This window comes from Alexandromys fortis, unplaced genomic scaffold, assembly GCF_014885135.2.
Source record: "Alexandromys fortis isolate MF-2015 unplaced genomic scaffold, M_Fortis_MF-2015_v1.1 scaffold_3, whole genome shotgun sequence".
NCBI classification, from domain to species: domain Eukaryota; kingdom Metazoa; phylum Chordata; class Mammalia; order Rodentia; family Cricetidae; genus Alexandromys; species Alexandromys fortis.
The window spans coordinates 13,203,844-13,223,716 of record NW_026067909.1 but is presented as its reverse complement, the minus strand read 5'-3'; positions in this window follow the sequence as shown (position 1 = coordinate 13,223,716).

Sequence of the window (19,873 nt, the reverse complement as noted above, 5' to 3'; positions counted from 1 at the left end):
CATCCTCTAGTCTCTTGCTTTTGTCTTTCCATGAGAGATGCATTTTTTCCCCTTTGGCTTTTTTGTTGAGGGCTCCTGTATATAGTTTCTTTATGTAAGTTCTATGAATTGTTTTAAGATTTATATATTTGTGTGTGTGTATGTGTGTGTTGGGGGTGCATATGAGTGCAGGTGCCTATGGAGACCAAAGAAAGTGTTGGATCTCCTGGACCTATCATTACATGCTGTTTGCAGCTGCTTGAAATGGGCACTGGGAACTGAACTGGGTCCTCTGCAAGTGCGCCCTGAGCCGTCCCTCCAGCTCCAAGCTCTATGGATTGTGACAAGTGCATAGAATTGTGGAACACATCACTGCCAAGGTGCACAGTTGTTCCGTCACCCGTGTCTCGTGGTGTCCAACGCTAACCCTAGTCGCGACTCTGGGGAATCACTCATGTCCCCAGCCCCTGCTGCAGGGAGAGCACCATGGATGTGTTGACTCTGGGCATTGGTCCCATGGATGTCTAAAGTCTAAGATCCACACAGTCATGGTATGCATCTTGGTATCTAAGGAGGCTTTTTAGCCAGTTTCAGTTAGGGCCTTCCTGCTGCTGAGGTGTGTGCTTGAGGAGTCGGGCAGCTCAGTCTCTGTGAGGACACATCTTCTCCGGTCGGCACTCCATCCTCACGGCTTCACTTAACCTTACTTACTTTCCTCAAAACCATTTCTCCGGATAAGGGAACAGTGAAATTAGGGCCTCCACACATGGAGGACACAGCCTTATCTGATCTGCTTCCTGTACCTATAATTTGTCCTCTCCCAGAATATCACAAATACAGAATCTTACAGCTTCTAGCTTCTTGAGCTTCAAGGTTTTTTTTTTTAAGTTGAAATCATGTTTGCCAACATTTCAACAAATATATTGATATTCCATTTGTTTACATTGCTGTATACTATTTTGTTTTGTTGGTTTTTTTCTTCTTTTTGAGACAGGGTTTCTCTATAGCTTTGGAGCTTGTCCTGGAACTAGTTCTTGTAGACCAGGATGGCCTTGAACTCACAGAGATCTGCCTGCCTCTGCCTCCCGAGTGCTGGGATTAAAGACATGAGCCACCACCGCCCGGCACTGTATACTGTTCTGTCAGATGGACATAGCTCTGTTTGTTCGTCCATTGTTGAGGTTATTCCATCCAATGGAATACTGTAAAGGATGTTAGCGGGTTTTGAGAAGATTCCAGGAGTAGCAATGTATTCATTTCTCTTGGGTAAAGGTCGTAGGATTTTGAAGCCCTGCGATAAGTTTATATATTTACAAGCAGTTCTTTCTCATAGTGGCTGAAGTAAACTTCCTGCCTCCCAGGAACATGTATGGCTTCCTGTAGCTGCATCTGCAAAGCCCTGTTGGACTGTGAGGGCCTCCCCTCTCTCCCCTCCCCTCCCTCCCCTTCCCTCNCCCCCCCCCCCCCCCCCCCCCCCCCCCCCCGGCTCCCCACAAAGACTAAACAGCTAGTTATCAATTGTTTGGCCACTCTCTGGAGTATGTCATGGTAGTGCAATGTGATTTTAGTTTGGTTTCCATGGTTACTGGTGGAGGTGAAGCCATTCACATGTATTCATTTCCAGCTGTTTATCTGCTTAGGGGAAACCCTTGTTTAGAGAGTTGGCTCATTTTTAACCATGTAGCTTATTTTCCTATTGCTGAGTTGTGAGAGTTCCAAATTCTTTGTCAATTATGTGGCTCACAAATATTTGCTCCTGGCGTGGAGCTTGTCTTTTCATTCAGCAAGAGAAGTTTTTAGCTCTGATGACATCTCATTTAAGGATTTCTTCATCTATCATCTATCTATCTATCTATCTATCTATCTATCTATCTATCTATCTATCTATCCATCCATCTACCTATCTTAGATTGATCTTTCATGTGCACGTACACATGTGTGTGTTTGTGTATGTGCGTACGTGCGTGTGTGTGCACGTGTACGTGTGCGTGTGTGCGTGTGTGTGTGTGTGTGTGTGTGTGTGAAGTGTTCAGGGAGGCCAGAAGAGGGCGCTGGACCCCTTGGAGCTGGAGCTGCTGCTGACTGTGAGCCATCTCATGTGTTTGCTTGGATTTGAACCCTAGGTCTCATGATTGAGCAGCAAGCACTCTTTTTTTGTTGTTTTTCCAGAACACCCTAGCTGTTCTGGAACTCACTCTGTAGACCAGGCTGGCCTTGAACTCAGAGATCCGCCTGCCTCTGCCTCCTGACTGTTGGGATGAGAGGCACGTGCCACCACCATCTGGTTTCAGCAGGCACTCTTTCCTGCTGTGCCGTCTCTCCAGCCCTAGAATGTTTAAATGTAACTACACTTATTGATTATGTCTTGAGAGTTATAGACCTGAGATCTTTGCCTAATTCAAAGTCTCAAAGATTTAGGTCCTGTTTCTCCCAGAATTTCCCTAGCTGTTTTTCACATGTAAGTCTAAGACTAATTTTGCGATGCAGTTGTGACCAGGCCTCAGGCTCCCGTTGCTGCCCCTTTCTCCCTAAGGAACTGCACCTGCAGCTGAGACAAAGCCGACCCCCTCACTGCAGTTGCCTCTGTCAGTGCTTTACCACAGTCACTGAAAGGTGAGTTGGTACTGTCTGCACAGTCTGCTCTGAGCTTGGATGTGTCTTGCTATATAGCGATGCTGGGATGTGTTCCCACTAGCAGAGAGGTCACACGTGGATCTGTTTTGTCCTTTGGAAGCCTGCTCTAGAACTTGTTAGGACAGTTCCTGAGTAGCCTGCATCATAGGACTTTCTGGGACTATGGTAGTCTTCTAGAAGGTTCTTCCAGTACCCAGTAGCAGCTCTGAGCTGTGCTGGCAGAATCATGCACGTTGTGGCCTCAGGGGAGTTCTACCCACAAGTGGGCTCCCAGCACTCAAGAAGCAGAGCTCTGTCCAACTTCTCAAGGTCTCCACCGCCACCATCTAGACTCAAAGATCCTGTCACCGTTTTGGAAGCCTCTCTTCCTAACTCCCTTTTCAGCTGTCTTCTGAATTCCAACTGCCTTGATCTGTCTAAGCTCCATCTGTGTCTCTTCAACTCAGAGATCTGGTCTGGGAACTGCCACCTGCTAGAAAGCCACAGTGGTCCCTCCCACTGTCCAAGGTCTGGAATTGTCTCAATTCCACCATACTTGGTTTTCTAATCTTTTCCTTTTTTTTAAATATTATTATCATTATCAGTATCTGTGTGTATGTGTGTGTGTGTATGCGCGCGCGTGTGCATGTGTGTGTGTGTGTGTGTGTGCATGCTGTGGAATAATCCTTCTGTATACTGTTAATATGTATTACTCTCATTGGTTAATAAAGAAGCTGACTGGCCAATAACTGAACAGGATAAACTTAGGTGGGAGAGCCAAACTGAGAATGATAGGAGAAAGAAGGGCAGAGTGAGAAGAAGGAGGGCGGAGTCTGGAGTAGTAAGCAGACACAAAGAGAAACAAGATGGGCATGCTGTACTGAAAAAAGATTTCAAGCCATGTAGCAGAGCATAGGTAAGAAATATGAGTTAATTTAAATGTAAGAATTAGCTAGTAACAAGCCTGAGCTGTTGGCTGAGCATTTATAATTAATATTAAGACTCTGTGTAGGTTATTTGGAAACTGGCAGGTGGGGAAGAAATGTGTGTGTGTGTCAGGGGAAGAGATGTGTATGAGTGTGTGTGTGTGTGTGTGTGTGTGTGTGTGTGTGGCTGTGTGCATGCCACGGCCTACATGTTGAAGCCATTGGGCAGCTTTCTGGTAACATTTCTTTCCGTCCACCTTTCTGTGGGTTCCAGGGATGGAGCTCAAGTCCTCGTGCTTGCTGAGCCATCTGGTAGGCAACTCTTGATATTTCAGTGTAGTTTCCTGGAGTTGTATTCTCTCATCTCATAGTCTCAGTCCTCTTCCAAGCCTCCCACCCCACATCCCCACCTGTCCTGCTCAATGGACGACCTCTCCCCTGTGCTTGACGTCATGCAGACCCTGACCGATCCTAACCTCTGCTCTGCTTATAGCCGGTCATCTTATCAGTCCTCATGGGGCCTTCCTGTGCTGCTCTATGTGTGAGTGTGTATGTGTGAGTGTGTGGTGTGTGTAGTATATATGTGTGTGTGGTGTATGTGTGTGCATCTGTCTGCTATGTAAGCATGTGCTTAGCAAGTCTTTTGCAAGTCTGGTTATTTTTTTTTTTTTTTTTTTTTTTTTTTTGCATATGACAGGCCTACAGCCCAAATCCCACCACACTCCGCACTGCACTATCAAGAGCTTGACTCCTGGGGACCTATAGATGTAAGCTGTGCACAGGGAGGGGACGCAGGGGCTCTTTGTTTTTGGGAGTGTGAGCATTAAGGAACTGGCGGCAACTGAGGGAGCCTCACTGGGATTCCTGAAGGCAGCCCCATTAGGCAATAACGTTCTTCCCCTAGGAAACGTGGTTCCTGACAGAAGGTTCTAGAACTTTGAAACACAACCAAGGCTGGGCAAGATGCTTCTTCATATTCCAGTCCTGAGGCTTTCTCCTTGTTCAAGTGCCAATATCAACAGACACCCACTGGCAGGGGTCATTCGGGTGAGGCTGATTCTGGGTTTGACGTTGTCTCCAGGCCCCAGGAAGCCAAAGGATCTGCTCAGCAGTGTGGACTCCCACCCAGGGCCCAGTCAACCCCACAAGACAGAGGACCTGTTGTGCTGTGCTGTGCTGTGCCACTTTGAGGATGCCCAGGTCTACTGCTACCTGTGCCTGCACATAGCTGCACAGTGCTGGGCAGAGATCTGACAGACTGACCCTGTAATCCATGGAGAACCTTTCTGCACCATATACGAGCACGCCTGAGACCTGAAAATGCTTTTGGATTGGATTTGTCCCAGTGTCTTTGGATGTGGATTTCCGGGGGAGGGGGTGTCTCATCCTTTCCTTGCTGGGATGCAAAGAAGGCCTCAGACTCCTAGACTCAGGGCAAGGGCTGCGGTGAGACAACTAGCAAGGAGAGTAGGCTTGTTGACCTGTGGCATGCGTATCGGCAGTATTGTAGGTGTCAGGGTCAGAGCCTGAGCCAAGGTGGTCCAGTGACCCCCGAGTCTGTTCTCAGGGTCCGGACATGAGGTTCAGGGTTAAGCAGAGGGCAGGAGGTGTGCATAGCTAAGCAGTCCTGGTCAGGGTGTGGTCCTGCCTGTCACTGACCCATCACTGTCAGCTCCAGGTTCTCCTGCAAGGCGGTCTGACAATTTCTCAGAACTCTGTGAGATCCCTCTGGGAGACAGGCTCCCCCTCTGGCTGGCACCAGGCTTCAGCCTTTCCCTTCCACAGAGTGAGACTCCTGGGGAAATCTCAGTGCCTTGGGGTCCATTGTCTCAGTGGTCTGACAGCCAAAGGAAGGCACACAAGCCCCTCTTCAGGGAATCTTCACGCCTGCTGGCCTGGTTACAACTGGGGACATCAGGAGGACCAAAGTGTTTTCTCTCTTCTCTACCACCTGCAGGACCAGACCCATGGCCTGGCACCACTGAGTGGCTGGGGACTTCAGCGAACAACTCATATGCAGAGCCTCCACTTACTTATCTGTGAAATGGGAGCAGCAAGCTCTTTTCCAAGTCAATTGCTGGAAAAAGCCTGTGGGAGCTTGGAGGATGCAGTGGGCCAGAGTGAGGCTCAAAACAGGGATGCGAGCCGTTACTGTCCCATTATCACTTGTTAACTTCTTTAACAGGCTTGTCTGAGTGCTTGGGCACAATGACGAACACGGAACCCTGATTTCTGTCCCCAGAGGAGGGCACAGAGGAGGCGTGAATTGCCAGGGGTGTAAACTCAACTTCTGCAACTCAGTGCTGGGTTGGTGAAGGTGGCAGATTGCTGAGCTTAGTCACGGACGTGGACAGCAGATATAGGGAGTGTACCTGGCTTCCTGTTCTTGCTTCTCTGAGCCTCAGTTTCCCTAAGTGGAGTGGAGGTAAGGCTGTGATGTAGGTGGGTCTTCTATCTATCTGTTGTTTCATTGGTTAATTAATAAAGAAAGCTGCTTGGCCTGATAGGTCAGAACATAGGTGGGTGGAGTAGACAGAACAGAATGCTGGAAAGAAGGCAGTGAGGCAGACGCGATGAAGCCCCAACCCAAGATTGACGTAGGCTAGAATCTTCCCGGTAAGCCACCACCTTGTGGTACTACACACATTAATAGACATAGGTTAATCAAGATGTGAGAATTAGCCAATAAGAGGCTAAAACTAACGGGCCAGGCAATATTTAAAAGAATACAATTTGTGTGTTGTTATTTCGGGGCATAAGCTAGCCGGTAGCTGGGAGCTGGGTGGTGGGAAATGGCCCACCGCTCCTCACTACAAGGCTGGTCGCAAAGTTGCTCAGAGGACCGAGTGGAGAGCGCTGGCCCTGCTGCTAATAAATGGCTGCCGAGTGACTGTTAACCATGGAGCTGCACCTGCCACTCAGTGCTGACTCTAGGGCCTGCAAAGCCAGCATGGAGTGCTTACAGGTCTCACCTGACAAGTGCTTCATCAGCCAAGAGAGGGAAGAACCTCTGTGATGTTGCTGGGCTTGACAGCAGGGCCAGCTTCCTGCCACCTATGTCCCTCCCGCCACCCCTTTATCTCTCTGGGCTGCACTGTTCCAGGGGAACCCGCCAGGGAAATCTGAGCTGCAGGCAGGAGATGTGGGGCTGTGTGCCTGCCTGGACCATCACCTGGGGTGCAAGTGGGTCCCAGGTGTGACCATTGTTCCTGAGCACAGGTGGAGATAATGCAGCCTGACAGCCTGAGGATGGGCCCCTGGCAGCTCTGTGGGCACCGGAGTAATCAAACGTGGCCCCACGGTCACAGTGTCTTCATCTGCTTCTAGGGCCAGTGGCTTGGACACCTGGGCTCCATGGTGGCCCATTCTCTGAGTGCTTTGGCAAAGGTTTCCACTGACGAGGGCAGGGTACGTGTTGTCAGGGATGTGAGCCCAGCCTTTGTGTCCCACTGCCACCCCTGACCACAGAAGTTCCTTATGCACACTCCTTGACACCAAGAGGACCCCCCCCCAAGCCTATGCCCATAGGGACAGCTTCCTCCGTTCTTCCTCCCCCTCATGGCACTTCCTTGGGACTGGAGGAAGGTGGAGCCCTGACTAAATACACTTCACCCACCATGTTTTCCAAAACCTAATTATGATGGGCACCAACCCAGGCCCGAGCCTGCCAAGATGCTCCCCGTGTGAATACCTGCCCAGGGCCCTCCTGTGGGAACCAGGAATCACTGGAGCCTGGCATCTGTCCCCAGCCTGTCTTGTGACATTAGGCAGATCAAAGCCCCATTGTAAAAAGTCATGTTCACCCTGTTTGTCTGCTTGGAGCCCATGTCCCAGGCCTGCCCTTCCCTGTGGCAGACTTGAGGAGAGGGCTATGACCGCCAAGCCAGGACTCCAGCCCCAGCCAAGAAGAGAAATCATCTTTCCTGTGTCTGAAGCCGGGCACACCCCGAGAAAACATGATCTTACGTGGGGCAGCCCGCCCCCTCCAACATCTACCCAGGACCAAGTTTCTACTCAGTTCTTCTGAACTGCTGAGAGGGAGCGCAAACTACCAGGTCCATGGAGGCTGAGTGAGCGGGGAACAGGGCAGAAGCAGACCTGGAAGAGGTCACTCCACACCACAGCTAGGGAAGACTACATTAGATACACCCAAGGGGGATAGCTGTGTGTCATTTGATGGGGAAATTCGGATGGCTTGACCTCCTGGGTGACAGTGAGCTAGAGGGGTCTCAACCTTATCTTATAGTCCACACATCCATTGGTATTGGCCACAGTGCTGAGATGGATTAGTCATGTCTTCCTGGGCGCTTGTCTCGTGGCAAGGGTGTTATCTTTGGTGTATTAGTCAGAGGAGCTAGGATTTGCTGTCTTCATAAGTAAACCTCCACACCTCAATAGCTTAATGCCATGAGGGTTTGCTTTCCTCTCACCTGAGGACTTCAATGAAGGGATGTGTCAAGTGGCCCAGGGATCCATCTGTCTGCCTCTCATGCTGCTGCTGGAGGGGTCAGAGGAACTTATCATGGTGATATGACCTAAACTGTTCTCTCCAAATTCTTATGTTGAGGTCTTGGTCCCCAGTTCTCTACAGTGTCACTATGTTTGGAAACAGAGCCCCCGTAGAGGTTAGGTGAGAGTCTTTGCATGGAGGGGTCAGTGAAATTGGTCTTTGTAAGATGAAATGATGAGGACCCTGAGGATCCATGGATGTACAGAAGATAGTCACATGAGGACATGAAGAGAAGATGCTCTAGACCAGCCAAGAATATCAACCTCAGGAGGCTCTAGCCCTGCAGCTCCTTGACCTCAGATGTCCACTCTCCAGATGTGAGACTCACGCTTCTGTTGTTAACCACCACCACCCCAAGTTGTAGTAGCTGCATGTGTCTAGAGTTGTCTTGGTTTAAACTTGGTCCTAAGCCGGTGGTGCTATTTTGGAAGGTTCCATAAACTTTGGGAGATGGGACCTACCTGTAATGGAAAAATTAAAAATTCCTGCAGGATCCCTGGCAGCAGCAGGCAGCAGAAATGCTGTAGGACCCCAAGCAGTGGTAGCAGGCCATGTGGCAGCAGGCAGCAAGCCCTAAGAGCAGCCAGTCCCAGGCAGAGATGGCTGCCGGTCCCTGAGCAGCGGCTGGTCCCAGGCATGGAGACATGTGGCAGGCGGGCAAGAGACAGAGACATGGATAGGCACGCCATGCAGAGTGAGGTTGGATATTTATTCAGGGGGTATGGAGGAGAAGGGAGAAGGGGAGAAGAGCAGAGAGAGAGAGAAAGGGAGAGAGAGAAGAGAGAGGAGAGAGACAGAAGGGGGAAGGGGAGAAGTGGGGAGAGGCAGAAACTGCCTCTCTGAGAGAGAGATGGAAAAGAGAGAGAGACTAAGGCTGCAAAAAGGAAGGAAGACCTGCCTGCCTCAGCGGATGGGTGAGGGAGTGGGTGTGTCTTCTCTCTTGGAGACACTAGAAGAAGTAGGTCACTGAGGGTTGTGCCCTTGGGAGATCTTATTATTGGCCTCTTCCTGTCTCTCACTGTATTTCCTGCCCACCATGATGTGAACTACTTCCTCCATTATGTGCTTTTAATGTTCTGCCTACACATGTGGACCAAATAAGCATGCATAGAGCCTCTGAAACTGTGAGCCAAAACAAGTCCTTTTCCACTCCCAGCGAGCTATTCTTTCTGACATTTTGGTGAAAGCAACCCAAAAGGAACCAATACAGAAAACTGGTGCCAGAGAGTGAGGCCGGCACTGTGACTTCACCCAGCCATATCAGGTGTGAGCCTTTGCAACATAAAGGTTGAGAGCTGCAGGCCCAGGGTTACTGGGCTGCTCTTGTGAGAGCTCAGAAGACCAGATTCTGACAGCAATGGAGAAATCTGGGGTTCATGAGGCTTCACATGGGAGCAGGACTCTCTGGGACTGGACTAGTGGCCTTTCTTATAATGTTCTGTGGAGGAATTTTTTTGGTGAGATTTTGAGTGACGCTGAATTCAGAAGGAGAAAGTTCACCGTAGCATGGCTGTGGCATGGATAGTGCATGCTGTGTTTAGACAGGTTTACAAAAAGGAGAAAAAGCGTTGAAAAGAATGGCAGATTTGAAAGTGGAGTATTTGACCAGAAAATGAGAGCATCCAAAGTTTTACACAGGCAGGGTGTGGTTGTTAAAGAGATTAGCAACTTTAAAAAGAAATCAAATACTTTGAATCAGGACAATAGCAAAGATGTCTTAAGGGCGGCTCAGGAATTAGCTGGACCCCACCCATCCTAGGCCTTTCCTTGAAAAGAGTGCACCTCTGAGGCACCTTGCTCACACACACACACACACACACACACACACACAGCTGCCTGGGAGGTTGTTTCCCATGATTCATCTTACTGTGCTAAGAGACCCAGGCACTCAAAGGCTACTATACTGTGGTCTAAGAGATCAGGCTACAACTTGAACTGATGGCAGACCTTGACATTGTTCATAACATGGTGGTTTCGCAGACCTGCAAAATGCAAAAGTAGAAAGGGGCATGAAGACTTGCACCCAAGTTTCAAAGAAAGATCTGGGAGTCTAGGCAGTGTGTGGCAGGTTAGGGATCCCTGTAAGTAGGACCCTTCTCCCTGCAAGAGAGTACATGAAGCTATAATCGAGACCTCAGGAATGTGGAACATCTAACTGGCAAGGGAAGCTGTGGTCAATGTGGAGCTAGCCCAAGTGTGGAATATTCCTTCTGTAGACTGTGAATATATGTTGTTATGATTGGCTTAATAAACAAGATGACAGGCCAATAGCTGAACAGGATAAGGTTAGACAGGAGAGCCAAACTGAGAATGATGGAATGAGGAAGGACAGAGTCAGAGGAGTCAGCCAGATGGAGAATAAGCTGGATACACAAAATGGGATAAAGGAAAAAGCTTTGAGCCTTTTGGAAGCACATAGATTAATAAATATGGGTTAAGTTGTAAGAGCTAGTTAGTAATAAGCCTGAGCTATTAGCTGAGCATTTCTAATTTATATTAAGTCTCTGAGTCAGTTATTTGAGAGCAGGCTGTGGGACAAGAAACTCCACCTACAGAGGTCATGGGGTTTGTAAATGGCAAAATGGTGTTTTACACCCAGACCACAGAGACCCCCAAAGACCACCAAGGAGTCTAAATCCATATATAAAGAGTCTTTATTTATTCAATCTTGGGCTTGGACCTGAAGCAGTGGTATGAATGAAGAATGCCCAGCCAGGGCAGGGTAGGGTTTTTATCATAAGAGGTTGGGGGTAAGGGGATTTTCAGGGTTCAAGACCCTGATTGGCTGACATTTGTCTAGAGGTGTCTTGGTGAAAGGGAATAGATGCTTGCTGGGTTCAAGAATATCTGGTGACTTTATTTAATCTTATCTAATGGTTGGGATATTTGGAATGTCAGGTACTTCCCCTTAGATGTTGGCCCTGCCCTGGATGGTATCAGTTTATGACTTTTCCTGGAATTGGGTGCTGCCTGACAGTAAATGGAAACTCAGGCCTACTTTCTTGGCTGGCCTCTATCAAGCCTGCTATGGCCACTGTGCATCCTGGGCCCCATATATGTGGCCAGGTTGCCCTGAACCCCACAGGTCAGGATGAGCTTCCACTAAGATACCATATTCCCAGATAGGGCGACTGACCCCTTCTCAATGTTTGCTCTGCTGATCCTCCTTCATGTCTCCCCTTTGGAACAGAAATGTCTGCCTGACCTTGTATAGTCATCGTAGGTTAACCTGCTTTTTAAAATTTTTACTGGGGCTCAGAACTAAAAGTTGCATTTAGTCTTAGAGATATAGAAGTTGTTGGGTTATTTTGTTTGTTTGTTTGTTTTATCAATGTTGTGGGCTAGAGAGGTGGCTCAACAGTTAAGAGTGTTTACTGCTAGGTCATAGCACAAGGAGCAACCTTTGGATCTCAGCACCCACATCTGGCCACTCACAAATGCAGGTAACTCTAAACAGGTACTGCACTTTCAATTTCCGGCCACCCAGACCCAAATAATCGCACAAAACTGTATTAATTATAACACGATTTGGCTGATGGCTCAGGCACATTTCTAGCTAGCTCTTACATCTTAAATTAATCCGTTTCTATTGGGTTATGTATTTCTATGTGGCTGCTGGTATAATTGAGACCTCAGGAATGAGGATTATAAGCTATAATTACTGGTAAGTTTCTAATGTCTTTCTCCTTCAGCAGCTACATGGCACCTCCCTGACTCTGCCTTCTTTCCTCTTCTATCTCTACTTGGATTTCCCACCTTGCTATATTCTGCCCTGCCATAGGCCAAAGCAGCCTTTTCATTAACCAGTGGTAATAAAGCATATTCACAGGATACAGATGGGAATCCCACATCAAGTAATGCCAGCTCAAGGGATCTGACACCCCCTTGCCGCCTCTGTGGGCACTTGCACACACAAGCGCATACACTCACATGCGCGCGCACACACACAAACACATAGATGAAAATAGATGAAAACAAAATGAATCTTTTTTTAAGAGTCAAAAGTTCTAGCTAGTATAGATAGATGGATTGGTGTTGAACACTCTTTGTACTGCTAAGACTATGGGGACTCTTGGGAGTACCTTTTATATTGTAAGACAGCCATAAATGAGGAGCAAGGGGTAGAATGTTGTTGTTTGACTATGAACTCTGCCCCCTGAGTTCATGCTCTGGAGGCTCAGTGCCTAGCTGAGATTCTGCAAACTTTAGAAAATGGGACACAGGGGAGGAGTCTGTGGAAGCTCATTTTCCCGGGGAACTTCCTGACTCTTGCTCTGTTTTCTGTCCACCATGATATGGACAACTTCCTACTTGCAGGCTTTTGCTGCTCCGGTGCTCTGCCCAAGAGCACAGCCAAGCCACCACGGACTGAGCCCACTAAGACTATGAGCCAAAATAAGTCCTTGCTGTCTTCCTTTGTTCCTCCTGGTATTTTGTCAGACTGCTGAGAAAAGAGGACTCTAGACAAGGGTCAAGGGTGAATGCTGGAGACGTTGGGAACCAGGCAGGTGGTGGAGACACCAGGATCCTGCATCTGCTAGCACTGTTGAATGACAACAAAGGGTGTTGACTGGAGGATTGGGGACAAAATCATTTCAGGCCCAGGTCACAGCAGGTTCTGTGATTTGCATGACTTTGGGCAAGTCTGACTATAAAGTCAGTAGGTCCTTAGAGTCTGTTGGTATCACCTGCAAAGGTACCTCGGGGCCTCGGGAAGGGAAACTGAACCAAACAGTTGAACAAATGAATACAACCAAGTGCCCGTCTGCTCCAGCCTTGTACCAATCAGGTTTACAATCTCCAGCCCTCTCTGCTGGCTAGGCAGTGCTACCAGCCTGGCGCTCAACAGTTTGGGTAGCTCCAATACTGGGAGTCCTGGGGCCGGCCTCTGGGGTGGATCATGCCATTGCTTTTCCCTCTTCCCAGAAGGCCTGGCTCCTCCCTGGGAAGGCCCTCTCGGTTTCCTCATCCAGCAGGGGACAGTGGGGCTATGATCTGCCAGGCTGCTGGCACAGATGCCCTATGGCCTCTTGTTCTAGGATCATTCTGGCACTGTGGGATTAGTTGTGGAAGAGGATTTCCAGATCCAGGATTGATTTTCTGAGATTTCTTGGGAAAATAATTTTTGAGGGAGAAGACCTAAAAGGTGGTGAACTGTTGACCGGGTGAGCTGAGGAATCTGATACTTAGAGAAAAACTCATTTCTGCCAAGGGCTGCTGTCTTCAGACCCCGTACACCTGGCTTGCCAACAATTCCTGTTTACTCTCTAGAAATTAAAAAACATTCAAAGCTGCTATTTGTATGCAAATATCAGAAGAAGCCACCCTCTGTGATTTGGATATGAACAATACTTCTCACCTTCCTGTCTTGCCAGGCCAGGTCCACCTGAGTCCTCCCAGCAGCCAATTTCCCAGAACTTGGAAGGCCAGGGTTGTGTTTCTCAAAGCAAAGCTCTGAGAGCTGCAGCGTCTCAGGAGTGAGAGACAAAGAAAAGGCCCATGGCTGGGGAAGTGACTCAGTGGGCAGAGTGTTTGCTGTACAGATGTGAATACCTGCTGCCCATCCCCAGATGTGTAAAACGCTGGGCATAATTGTGTGATAGTGTGCACTTGTAATCCTAACACCCAGGAAGTGGACGCATGGATCGCTAGGACTCATGAAACCTAGCATAATTGGTGAGTTCCAAGTCAGTGAGAAAAAACCAAGGTGGGCCCTTAATAGTGGAATACACCTTTAATCCCAGTACTTGGGGGGCAGAGGCAGGCAGATCTCTGTGAGTTTGAGCCCAGCCTGGTCTACAGAGTGAGACCCTATCTCAAAAAGCAAACAAAACAAGGAGTATGGCTCCTAAAGAACAACACTAAAATGTTTATACACACACACACACACACACACACCACACACACACACACACACACACACACACACACTAGGAAGGAAGGAAGGAAGGAAGGAAGGAAGGAAGGAAGGAAGGAAGGAAGGAAGGAAGGAAGGAAGGAAGGGACTGATTGATCTCAGGCCTCTCTTCAAGACTGTAGTTATCAGGAAATCCAGGAGTTGATGGGGTCAGAAGGGAACCCATGTTAATGGATAGGAAGAACCCAGAGCCACAGGGTCCATGTGGTCTCCACAATTTGATTTGCAGATTCAACAGATTGCTGATGGGAATCCAGGGAGTTATGTTGTGGGTGCTGGGATCCTGGGTGAGACAGTGGCCAAGACATTTGAGAAAGAAGAGCCAGGATGTATGATTGGTACCCCAGGGGAGTGTGCTGCACAGCAGTATGGGAACCATTCGAAAAGAAAGAAAGCTCTGAGGCAGGGGGTTGGCTGGGAAGACGCTGCATCCAGAAGCTCCCCCGCTCACCATTCCAGCTCTCTCTTCTTTACTCCCTTCTTTTTCCTTTGACTTTTATGTTTGTGTGTGTGCATGTATGAGTGTGAATACATGTGTTTGCATGTACGTCTGTGTATGCATGCATGTGAGTGTGCACATGTGTGTGGGTATATTGGTGTGTTTATATCTGTGGTGTGTGTGTGTGTGTGTGTTTTGTGTGTGTGTGTGTGAGAGAGAGAGAGAGAGAGAGAGAGAGAGAGAGAGAGAGAGAGAGAGAGAGAGAGAGAGAACCATAGTTCACATATAGAGGTCAGGGGACAACTGTGGGCTGAGTCTCTCCCTCCAAGTTGAAATGGAATCTAGGGACTGAACTCGCCAGGTTGATGTCCAGCAAGTACCTTTCCCTGCCGAGCTACTCACCAGCCTCCTTCCTTCTTTTGATTGACTCACAGGAGGTATTTCTGGGGCTCAGGTGAGAGTTTAGTGCACATGCTCAGTGGCTGAGTGAGGCTGGCTTGCGTTTTCAGATCTATGAACATTTATTACCCAACTCGCTTACAGAAGAGGCATTTTTGTTGTCTTGAACCAAGACTGTTCTTGGTGTTAGGATGTAAGGACCTTAATTCCTTACCTCTCCTCACCCAGTGCTGGGGTTACAGGTTCACACAACTGTGCCCAATTTTTCCATGTGTGCCAGTGATTTGAACCCAGATCCTCATTCTTGCCAAGCTAAACTCTTATGTATTGAGCCAGACCTTAGATACACATTCTTCTCTTGAATATTTTTGGTTGCATCTTAGAATAAGCCACCAGAGGGACAATTGCATCCTAAGGACCAAAGTTGTCCTTGTGCCTTTCTGAAACCAAGTCCCATTAATAGCTCAGATCCTTCTTGGCAGTCTCTGTGTCTGCTGCCTGCCTCCACGGCAAAGCACAGCACCAGCCTGCAGGAGGCAGCCTACTGCCCTGTCCTGCAGTCCTCCGAACTGTGTAGGACCCTCCCACTCTGACCACCACGGTCACTCTGTGTGTGTGGCCTGGGCTTGGAGTAGCATTCAGCCCAAGCTGGTTAAACTAGGGAGGAAGATAGAAACGTGTGTGCCGAGGGTGGATGGCACTCAAATCGGGGGAGGCCAGGCCAGGCAGAGAGAGCTGGGGTGGGATACAGCAGTAGGAGGATTGTCAGGTATGGGAAGGAACTGGGCCTAGATTAGGAAGACACTGAGTGGAGAGGAAAGAGGGACAGAGTCACACTGAGTCTATAGAAGAGGCTACTTGAAGGATCTAGGGAGCTTCAGGAGCAGAGTGAAATGTTTTGGGGTGAGGGAGGGTCAGAAGGAAGTGTTGGGAAACTGGCCTAAGAGAAGCCCCTGATCCACTCAGTCACCTTGAGGATCTTGGGTGAGGGGCTTGTGTGCTCCACTGTGGTGTAGCCAGGCCTCTATGGTCCTTGGGGTTTGATGCTGGACTGGTATAGAAGAGAATGGGCAGAGGTCAAGAGGCTAATTCCTCCCAAGGATAAAGCCACGGGGCAAGCTTTCTGAACAGGAAGCAAGCCTTAGACTGGCTCCAGGGCCGAGCAGGTGCCATTTGATCTTCAAGTCTTTGGTGGTGGCACTGTGGGCTTTGGTTCCACATGGGCTCAGGGAAGCAATGGCAGGCAGTAAGGGGACCTAGCCTCCACCCATCATTGAGTTGGGACCTTGGTGCTCTCTGGCTTCCCTTCCTATCCTCATCTTTGTGATGAACTGGGGGCAGCATAGGCACAGGGCACTTTGGGGCTCCTGGAGATAGGCTGTGTTTCTCACACCAGGTTCCAGGGAATTCCAATCCCTTAATATGTTACAAGGGAAGGATCCAGGGGCTCATCTAAATTTAAAGAGCACCATTTGCTCTCTGCCCTTAGATGGATACCATAGGGGTTCTGGCAAAGATTTTTAATCCTGGAACCACCCCACTTCTCTGATTCTAGTAGCTTCCTGAAGGATCCAGAAGGTGCTTTTGGAAACAATAATTGCACTGCCCATGCTGAGCAGGTACCCATGCATTCACCCACCCAGCACTCATCTGTCTGCCCACCTAACACTCCATGTGCCCAGATGCTCATTCTTCCCTCCTCCCCGCTCCCTTGTTAACCCAACCCACAACCTTTCATCTTGATCCATCTGTCCATCTACCTGTGTACTCACTCACAGACGCAGCCTAGTATCTGTGGGCAGGCTCTTCATAAGAACTCTTTAGTGGCACAGGGCTGAGTGACATTGTTTGGATTGTGTTGGCTGCCTCTGTTTTGAAGACGAAAATTCCAGGCCATAACAGGAATACTTGATTATCAGAAATAACCACTGAGGATAGAAAGACCGGTGTTAAATCCTAATTCTCATTTCTTGCTGTGTGCTCTTAGGTTACTTGCCTTTTTGTGTCTCCATTCCTCTCCATGTTAAACATAGGTTAAAGGTTTCTGTACCTTGACGATAAGTCTCTCCGCAGAACTAATAAATCAGATCAGACCGAGTCTTAAGTAGCCTGTAGGTGTGATCTTGAGTATCTCAGGGGGAGGAGCTTTGGTGGGCTTTCTCAGGGTCAGGATCTGGAATGGGAAGAGTGAGACCCAGTGGAGCTTCCACACAAACAATATGCACATCAAGATGGCTGTGGGAATTAAAGAGAAAACATAAACACACTCTGTTTCAGGAGGAAGACTCAGGCACCTCAGACTGGTCTTGAGGTAGGCAGCTGAGGATGACCTTCTACTTCTGATTCTTCTGCCTCTCAAGTGACGGGCTGCATGCCACTGACACTGTGCCCTGTTTGTGTGGTGCTGGGGATCAAACCCAGGGCTCCAACATTCCAGGCAAGCATTGCACCAACCGAGCCCCCAGCCCAACCCAGAAATAGATTTTTCCCCGAGTCAGTGTTTCTCTGTGTAACAGCCCTGGCTGTCCCGGAACTCACTTTGTAGACCAGGCAGACCTCGAACTCACAGAGACTACTGCCTCTGTCTCCTGAGTTCTGGGATTAAAGACATGCATCACCATGACTGGCCAGAATGGATTCTTAATGAGCATGCTGCCCTTAGAAGACAGACTGTTGCAAGGAGGCCTGAGCTGTGGCTTGTTCCATTTGCCTTCCAGCTGTGACCTCTGGCTTTGCAAATGTCATATGTCCCTCCTGTGTCCCAACAGCAGGGCAGCCTCGGTGTCTGCTAGATGCCGGCTCCAGCCAGCCCTCCATGGTCTGCAAGGAAGTTGTGCCCTAGCCAGGGTTGGTGAGTGCAGTTGAGCTGCACCCCTAGGCCAGGCTCACACTGCCAGGACATAGCTTCCCTCTGCCCTCTGGGGCACCCCACCCACCAGCCTGGGTACAGGATGTGTGTGCCCTTGCAGGGGAAGAGAAACCAGATCCCCAGGCCTCTAAGCTCATCTCTCTCCGCCCACCAGCTGCCGCCCCTTTCCCACAGTGGGCAAATACAGGGCTTTATTTACGTGGCAACCCGGGGTGGCCAGTGGTGACAGGTAAGTAAGTGGCTTATGTAATGGTGGTGTGGCTCTTGGCATCCTGCTTGTTCCAGGAGAAGGAGTCATGACGGAACTTGAGCCTGACAACTCACCTCTGAGGTGACACCTGGCTGGACGGGCAAGGCCGGAAGCCTCAGGCAGCCAGGCACAAATTCTGCCTGTTGTCAGCAGGTGGCCCCCCAGGAAGGACACGTACTGTCACTTGCAGTACAGAGTGGCTACCTGTGAGCAGCTTAAAAGGAACTCCAAGTGACACCAACAAACTGTCTCCCAGCCCCACCTACCCTCACTTTACAAGTGGTGCTTGTCCCAGGTCACAAGATTCTCCCCTGCTCCGCCTCTGTGGGTGTCCAGCACCAGGCCCTGCTCTGAGCGTTTCTTCCCAGGTCCCCGGGATTTTCCATATCTGATGGTTCTGGGTCTGCTCCTGTGCCCATGAACTGCCAGTGTCACTGCAGGGCAGGAGCTCAGTCAAGCTAACGTGAAGTTGTGACACCCCCTCCCTGACCCCAGAGACGCAGAGCTCCGGGGACCCTGGCCCTCTGCCGTACCATGTGGGATGTCATGCCATGCTCTGAACGAGGGCTGCACGTCAGTGTCCTTCCTTCACAGGACAGGGCAGGAGGACTGTCCTTGTCTTAGCCACCTTGTCAGCCCCACAGCAACTGGGCTTCCTCTGCTCAGTCCCTTTTCTGGTACCCACAGGGCACTGGGAGAATGCATAGTGAATGAACCACAAGATAAATAGAATGAAGGAGAGGGAGGGGGGGATGAGAAGCAAGGGGCAAGGGAGGAGGAAGGAAGGAGGAAGGAAGGCAAGTGGGAGGGGGTAAAGAAGGGATAGAGGGAAGGGGTGTGGGTAAGGAGGCAGGTGCTCTCGATCCACTCCCCCTCCCCCCCCCCACACGCTGGAGGCAGCCCTGGATCCCATGCCAGTTCTCCTAACAGTGACCATGGGTGTTGGGCCCATGGCTGCACCTTTCTGGATTTCATTCTCATTTGGCCATCTATGGCAGAGACTCAGCTGCACCAGCCCGCCCTATACCCATCATAGAGATCCACCCAAGCAAGCACAGTGAAGGGGAACCGGACCTTACAGAGGCCTCTGGGACTGGGAGAAGACCCTCGCAAGGACAGACTAGGTCCTCCTGCCCCAGAGATAGCTCCAGTTCCTTCACAGCTGCTCCAGCCCAGGGCATATGGGCACATTCCCTGCTGTCTCCCTATGTCTACCAACCCCCTCCTCCCATTTCTGCAGAAGTCCCCCCTCCCCCCAGCCTCTCCCAGGTATGCCGCTTCTATTAAGTACTGAGCAGTTCAGGAACAGGCCGCAGGCTCTGAGCAGGGTGTTTACTCTTTGGCTTGAGAGAGTCCCATTCAGAACTTGCTCAGCCTTCCCATGGGAAAGCTGCCTCAGGGAGGAGCTGTGCAGCGACCCAGCAGGAGGGGAGGAGAGGAGGGAGGGAGGGAGCCAGCCCTCCCACTGCCCGGGGCTTCCTTGAAATGGCTTGCCAAAGGCTTTATCTCTTTGAAAACAAAAACCTCAAAGAATTTTTTTTTTTTTGGCATGGCCTGATTTTCTGATATGCTTGGAAAATGGTTCTGAGACAGGTGGATGGTTATCGCACCCACTTCCCTGGCCGCAGCCTTCTGCCTCACTTCTTCCCGTGTTTCCTTGCCTGATCATTCATGCATGCGTACACCCTTTCATCCATTCATACTCCACCTACCACCCATTCATTCATCAATTCTTCTTTTCACCTACTCATTCACCCATACATCTACTTGTTCACTCATCCGTCCATCCACCCACCCATCCATTCATCCATCCACTTACCCCCACCCAATCACCCATCTACTCACCTACCCATCCATCCGTTCATCTGTCCATCCACCCAACCATGGACACCACCCACCCACCCACCCCTTTATCTTGTGCTCATCTCCCATCCACCCATCCATTCACCCATACACATCTACCTGTCCATC